At 30.6% G+C, this 8,397-nt stretch overlaps 1 pseudogene; it reads left to right on the top strand.

The window, feature by feature from the left end:
• Nucleotides 1–5,060, top strand: part of LOC124102878 (zinc finger protein OZF-like) — a 26,744-nt pseudogene extending 21,684 nt beyond the window's left edge.
• Nucleotides 5,061–8,397: the final 3,337 nt, after the last annotated feature.

The raw sequence follows: 8,397 nt of genomic DNA on the forward strand, positions 1-8,397 counted from the left end.
TCATTCAAGTGAGTCAAGATATTATAATGGATTGTAGAAGTCCAGGATGTGACAGTACTTAATTTCCCACAGCTGGTTTAAAAAAAACAGAGCAACATTGTTATTAAGACCAAAACATTTATAGAGTTTTGTGTGAGTTTAGCAATCAAAGCAGTAACTAAGTTATCCAGAGTACATTCTAACCTATTTGAGCCAACATCTTTTGAGCTGAGGCTGTTAATGGTTTTATATCCCCCCCCCAAGTAACTGGAATTACAGTGTCTTGGGTTCCTCTTTTAATGTTTCTCCTCTTTTGAGGAGTATGATTATTCTCTTCTTTGAAGGGACTCTTCTCTTCCAGAGTTAAATGAAATGTTTGAATCAGCTTTTGAAGTCTCTGATGTACATTTAAAATTGCTATATTTCATACATCAAGCTAGAGTCCAAACAGGACATGTTGGCATATGTGTAGCAGTCCATGCTTTTCCCCACATGATCAAAGGCATATTATCTTGTCATGCTGGTCAGGTGGAATCTTATATATTGCTTATTTTTTTTTTAATGGCTGTTTGAGAATAAAATATCTACTCAATGCATATGACCAATTTTTGCTTATTAACTTTATTTTATATTGAGCACATTAACTGTAAATAAAACAATATTTAATGCATATTAATATGAGAGAGGCTAGATTTTTGTTTGTCTGTGTTTTAAAAGGCAAGTATTAGGATACAATTTGCTCATTCAACAAAAGCTTGTCCAAAAGGATTATGAGAAATTGCATTATTTAAAACTGTATCTCATTGACTAAAAATTGTGCAAAGTATGGGATGTAAAGGCAGGGGCATTATCCATTTTTAAATAAATAGGGCTTCTATGAGCAGATCATGCTTGGTTTCTTTCCATTCTCTCTGCTGAAACTGACTTGGGAGTTTTTTTTTTTTTTTTTTTTTTTTTTTTTTGATTCAATTCTGTTAGTTATTTTTTTCTTTTGTTTTGTGACTAGAAATAATGCATTAATAATCATAAATATTTTGAATTGAATAGCTCATTACACTTCTACTTTGTAAGTTGTTTTCTATATTTCTTATTTTTTTCTATTTTGATTAATGGTTTAATTTCTGGATCATTGCTTTTTAATTTGGCCTGCTTGAATTCTTTTCACACTTCCCTTTACATACCTTTCCTTTATATATCTTATAGGATTTTAATTTTTACAGTATTTCACAAGTTGCTTAGACTTGTCTTAACCTTGATCCTGCTTGATAAGCCTCTCCCATATTGGTAGAATTTTAGCTTTGCATACTAGGAATCCCCCTGTCATTCATTCTTAAAGAATTATTCACATACAAAATTTGTACCTAATTGTATTAATATTTTTGTCTCAATTTTACTCTCTAGACATTCTTTAAATAGTTATTTAGTGTTCTTTGAGTAATTCATAACTATCAGTATCCTAATGTTCAGCTCTTAATTTTTTTTTTTTTTTTTTTGTCTTTAGGTACTTGGATTAAGCCATGCTTCTCTTTGTTTATATTTGCTGTACTATTTTTTATTTGTTCATTAAAGGAACCAACAGAAGATTATATAGTCCATTTGGGGGAAAAGTTTATATAAAAACTTTTAAATAAATAAAAGTACACAAGAGCAGTGCTGTATCCTTGTAATATTTGCTAAATGTGAGGCCATGCAAAAGTACTTCATGTTTGAGGCAACTCACAGGAATTTAGAAACAGCATGATTCAAACAATTTTAAAAAGAATTGTGTTGTAGTTCAGTGATATAGAATTTTGGGGGTTAATCTGAAGCACCACACATAAAAAGTTAAAAGTTGGATGACCTAAAGATCCAGAAATGCCAGTACTAAATATGTATCCATGAACAATTAAATCAGAAAATTGAAGAGATACCTCTGCTTTTGTGTTTAGTGCAAATATTGTTCTCAGTATTAAAGCTAGGGACACATCAATGATCAAATGAGTAAAAATATTGTACTTATATACTATTATTATTTAGTTATGAAAATATTTTGGTTCTTAAAGTGTTATAAGAAATACATGCAGGACTTTGCATTAACTGAAATGTGGAAGGCAGAGATTAAGTTGCAGTAGCATTTGATTCACATGTGGAAATCAGAAATTTAGTGAATAAAATTGTGCTCACCATGTACTGTGTTTTGTGTAGGGTTGATATTATAGTCAAAGTATCCATATTTTTATTTTATTGAGCATAAGAGAGTCAAGAGTTTTGTTTAACCAAATGGTGAGTGTATTATGTTCTTCATAAATACTAGTAGAAATGATACAATATGTTGTAAGAACAAAACTGATAATTATATGAAATAATGATTGTGTTAATAAATTCTTTTTAGTCATTTTACCATTTGTATATAGTATAAAATACCATGATATATTTAGTAAATAAACAAAGTTGTATTTGTCAATGAAAAAATCATCATATCACATGAATTTAAAAATATTAAAATCAATTCATTATACTTGATTGTAATGTGTTAACTTCAATCAAGTATTATGGCATGGGCTATGCAAGGTTTTTAGAGTCTTTTGAAATGTTTTTATGGAAAATTAAGAGACCATAGCTTCTTTATCCTTGTTGACTATTTGTGGTACTATCACTCAAAATCTACCAGTTATTTTTACATCTCTATGTCTAAAAAAAAAAAAAAAAAAAAAAAAACAGTTTTTGGACACTCTTTGAAAAAGCTACAAATGTTTGTATGTTTTACATTTCTCTTATTCTACTGAGAGTGAATGTAGCTGGTAGATATTTCCTAAATACATAATGCTATCTTATGAAGCACAAATGGCTGTGGATAATAAAAGTAACATACTTTTCTTATCTTTATTATATTCCTCTTCTTAATGATGTATTCCTCTTGGATACTGTGGTATCTACAAGAATTTTAATAATATTCTCAAGGTAATTGTGTCTGTACATTTTTATTGAACTGATATATTTTTGAATTTATGAGGACTTTGAATGTACTAATCTGCTACACTCCTGATATACTTATTTTACCTTAATTTCATGTTATGTATACAAAGTATATTTATCCCACTCGAGAAGGTATTGTTTTATTTTAAATTGTTGTTTATTTCAGCCCTCACTCCTCAAGATACCCAAGAATATTCCCCAGAAAATGGCATAAAACATATATTTCACAAAGTGATAAGTGGAAAATATAGAATTTGTAACCTTAACTATTTACAACAAAAGAAAATATGGAAAACTACAATTGAGAATGAACACCGGAAATCATATAAAAATTTAGACCTTGTTCATCACCAGAGAATTTATACTGGAGAGAAGCCCTACAGATATAAACAATTTGGCAAAGCTTTTAGTAAAAAAATAGGTCTTATTTACCACAGAAGAGCCCACACCGGAGAGATGCCCTACAAATGTAAAGAATGTGGCAAAGCTTTCAGTCGAGAATCACACCTTATTTTCCACAGCAGAAATCACACTGGTGACAAGCCTTACAAATGTAAAGAATGTGGCAAAGCTTTTAGTCAAAAATCAGACCTTTTTAGGCACAGCAGAACTCACACTGGAGAGAAGCCCTACAAATGTAAAGAATGTGGAAAAGCTTTCAGTCAAAAAGGAGGCCTTACTTGCCACTGGAGAACTCACACTGGAGAGAAGCCCCACAAATGTAAAGAATGTGGCAAAGCTTTCAGTCAAAAATCAAACCTTATTTGCCACAGAAGAACTCACACTGGAGAGACGCCCTACAAATGCAAACAATGTGGAAAAGCTTTTAGTCAAAAAGCAGACCTTTTTAGGCACAGCAGAACTCACACTGAAGAGAAGCCCTACAAATGTAAAGAATGTGGAAAATCTTTCAGTCAAAAATCAAACCTTATTTGCCACAGCAAAACTCACACTGGAGAGAAGCCCTACAAATGTAAAGAATGCAGCAAAGGATTCAGTCGAAAATCACACCTTATTCGCCACAGAGGAACTCATACTGGAGAGTAGCCCTACAAGTGTAAAGAATGTGGAAAAGCTTTCATTAAAAAAAAATAGACCTTAGACCTTATTTGCCACAGGAGAACTCACACTGGAGAGAAGCCCTACAACTGTAAAGAATGTGCCAAAGCTTTCATTTGAAAATCACACCTTATTTGCCACAGCAGAACTTACACTGGAGAGAAGCCTCACAAATGCAAAGTGTGTGACAAAGTTTTTACTCAAATATCAACCCTTATTTTCCACAACAGAATTCACACTGGAGAAAAGCCCTACAAATGTAAAGAATGTGGCAAATCTTTTAGCCATAAAACAGACCTTATTCACCACAGAAGAACTCACCCTGGAGAATAGCCCTACAAAAGTGAATAAGTGGCAAACTTTCAAGAAAAAATAAAACTTTATTCACCACAGCAGAAGACACCCTGGTGAATGTGAAGTGTAAATAAAGTGATAATACTTTTAAAGAATAACTAAACCTCATTAACAAAAGAATTTATACAGAAACGAACCCCTACAAATGAAAACAATCTAGCAAAGCTTTTAATAAGAAATCAATTCTTTTTCACCACCAAGCTATTTATTCTGGAAAGAAGATATAAATGTAGAGAATATAGAAACATTTTAAATTATATATCATACACTACTAGACATAAGAGAAAACACACTGGAAAGAAGCTTTACAAATGAGACCATTGTACCATTCCTCTAAGAAAGAGTCAACATATAATCCTCACCACAATAACCATAATAGAGAAAACGTTTTGAAATGTGAAAATTCACAATGTGACAATACCTCCAAAATTAATTCACCAAATCTCAGCACCTGTGGATACATACTGGTTAGAGAGAATACAAATGGGAAAAAAAAAATCATAACCACCAGTTTTTTAAACACTACTGATTTTTGGAGAATTTATTGTGCCCAGAAATCCTAAAATGTTAAATAATATTTTGAAAATTTGTTCAAATTTTAAATTCATTAGACATCTGAAAACTCATACCAGTAATGAACATTGAATTTTTTTTCCAAAATGAATGCCTTATATAAAAATGAAACATTTATAATAAACACTTTGACAAATGTGTGATTATAGTAAAGTCATTATTTAAACATTACACCTTGATGTATATGAGGGTCAGTAAAAGACATTACTCATTTAAATATAGAAAATAAGTAGTTGTGTTTAAATTTTGCTTAAAATTTTTAATCATTATCAAGTTATTTGGTAGAAATATCAGTCATAAATATCATACATGCATAGTGTAGAAACCTCATCTTAAAAAGCATATAATTTTTGTTTTCTAAATCAAAAATTACTATTTTTATTTTTGAATACTGGAGAGAAAAATATATGAAATCTATTTTTTGATGTTTAACTCTGAATTGTAACATATTAAACTGTATTTTTTTTTGCATGCCAGTTTATATTTAGGGATTTTTTAAAGACTGAGCCAAATTCCTAAGCCCTCTCCCCACTTTTTCAAATATTGAGACTGTCTTGCTAAGTTGCTTGAAACCACACTAAGTTGCTGAGGCTGAATTTAAACTTCTGAAACTACTCAGATTCCCAGTTTTCTTGAATTACAAGCATGGACCATCATGCCCAATATACAGTGCGTTGTTTTTACCTATATTTACCTTATGTATTCAATATGTCTTTATAACTGAATATTTGTTTATACATTAACACTCATGTATTTCATCCTGTTTTTAATTGACAGACATCACAGTGTTCTACTTGAGTAAATGTTTTATGTAACAGTAAAACATACTATTGAGTAAATAATACTCTAACATCTCTTAATTCTTTTACACATTTTAATCAAACTTAAAGTGGAATATAATTTGCATAAGCCAGATCATTATATTTTTTTTCTGTTTGTATTTATGGTGAAATAAGAGTTATAAGAAGGACATAGATATAGGAAAATAAGCCTCAGATTTTCATGTCTTGAATTACAAATTTTAACATTTTAATTTTTCAACATTTCAGCGTTTCCTAGTGATTTGAATAGACTGAATTTCCACAAACTTAAAGGTAGCTCTTTCAAGAGAGAAGAGCTCTATCTTTCTTGTGTGTGAATAATGACCTTCTAGACTTCAGCTTCGTTGGAAACATTTCATTTTTCTGTGAATGAGATCAATTGGTGTTTTCATGTACATTAGTAAATTCTGACATCACTGCTATTTTATAGGCAGTGTTATTTCAGGTAAGGAATCAGAGAAATAGATCTGGAGTCAAGGTTGACTGAGGCCTTATAGTTATGACAAAATAATCATTGAGCTATGTTTCATAGTCTTATTTTCTGTGGACCAATTAGTAAGAGGTAAACTGATAAGGTTGTATGTAAAGATTAAGTTTCTTATCATTAAATTTTGGCTTAGCAGCTACAATAGGGCAAAGGCTTCTTATACATGGAATCCATACAAAAATAATATTGAATATCATTCACAATTTTATTAATATTATATGTAATTCATGAAGAACTGAGTTTACAATAATATATGTCTAAGAACAAGGTCTGGAGACATTGTACACTCTCCAATATAGACATATTTATACCAATTTAATTATACATGCAAATACACTAAATGAGAATGAAAATCAATTGGATCAACACACAACAATATACAAATAAAAACTTGTGAAGACTTAAGCAAAAGACCAATAGTGGATGAAGTGTGGCTTCCAAATGCTAGGAGGAAAATGGACATATAATCAGTTAGAGGTAATTGAATAAAGATAAGTTACCCACTTTGAGTTAGAACAGCATTTGATAGAAAAAGAGTCACGAAGTTAGCAAAGATTATTCACTTCCATTTGTATGCTTTGCAATACATTCCAAAAGATTTCTGCATGTTTTATTTCAGTCAAATTGTGAAACAATGTATAAATTAAAAAAAATAAAATAAAACAGTTATTGCTGGTCTGGTTTTAAAAGCAAGAAAAAAATAGAGATTTATTGAGCTAGAAAAAGTTACTAGTTAGAGGTAAAAAATAGAACTGAGATTTCCAGAGTCTCAGTGTAATGTATTTCAGCCATCCCTGGCTTCACAGGGCATTTTTGGTTAATAAAGAATTTGTTCACTCTCATACAACTTAAAGAACATTGCTTTTTTTTAGTCAGTCTTTTCCATTAATAACAATGATGTACCTTTCAACAGTTTCCAGCCACAAAAATACACAATTTCAGATATCTTCTGGTTTATCCTCCATATATTCTGTCACAGTATTCACCAGGACAAGATAATATAAACCTTTTGGCAGCCCCATCAAAGCATTCACTTCTATTAATTTTAAGGCCAAACATATACTGCAGAGAAAAGTATGATACATGCAACAACAGTTTTACTTAGTAAAAATATTTTCTTTAATGAAAAATATATCCCAACTGCTTTGTCTTTGGATTGCATTAGAAAAATATGAGGAAATTATACTGTGTATTACGACCTCAGGATATGAGCCTTAAAATTACCGTAAAATAAAAAAGAATATTTTCTTTTTATTTTTAAATATTGTTTTTATATTTCAAACATTCAAATCAAATTTCACAGCAATCAATGGTATAAAAATATGAGAAAAACAACTGCAGTTTGGTGTCTCATTGTGACCTTTCAATACCTGCTGTAGATTGCCTGTTGGTTCCACTTTTAATTTAAAAAAACAATATTTTTTCCATACAGTTTGAGTGAAGTGGAGGACAAAATCTCCTGCAATTTTTTCCAGGGCTAGCCATCATACTTGAAATAACTGGACCCCAAATCAAAATATGTTTACTGTACATTCTAATTATATCAGTTCTTAACTTATCTAGCATAAAACAAATCTCCTTTCTTCTGTTAGAATATCTTGAGCCCAAATATATGTAACCTGGGAGCTAAAATAAGTATGACATAAATGAAGAGGTCTTTTTTGCATAAGGCAAATTGCACTTTTTTTTAATTTGATTTTTCTGCTTGTGAAGATGTACACTTCTCTACCTACAGTGGTATTATGATTGATGGTTACTTGTGTGAATACACGAGGCTTAAAATGCAGCTATATGATTTTGAGTCCTTTCACTGGTAAAAAAAATACTATAATTTGTATTCTAATAAGACACTCAAAATGGTGCTAGACAAATCTATTTTTTTAATCTGCCTCTTTATTCATGGTATTCTAATTGTTTTGATCTAGTCAGTTCAGACCATTTCTGATTAATGGGTATCATCAAGATGTAGCCATGTATTCAAATTCCCTCTATGATCAGTAGCAATACTTCCCATTAAAAATCAAAACATTCTCATAGAGAATTTTCTATATTTTAAGGAGCCACTCTTGCTCTTTCTTTACTAAACAGAATCAATTCCACATACTTGAGTCCCAAAGTAAATGGCAATACATTAACCTAAGCACTGTGAGGAAAATACAAGATATCATA

This window comes from Marmota monax, unplaced genomic scaffold (genome assembly GCF_021218885.2).
Source record: "Marmota monax isolate L192 unplaced genomic scaffold, Marmota_monax_Labrador192_F-V1.1 WCK01_AAM20220418_F8-fsc00536, whole genome shotgun sequence".
Classification (NCBI taxonomy): Eukaryota; Metazoa; Chordata; class Mammalia; order Rodentia; family Sciuridae; genus Marmota; species Marmota monax.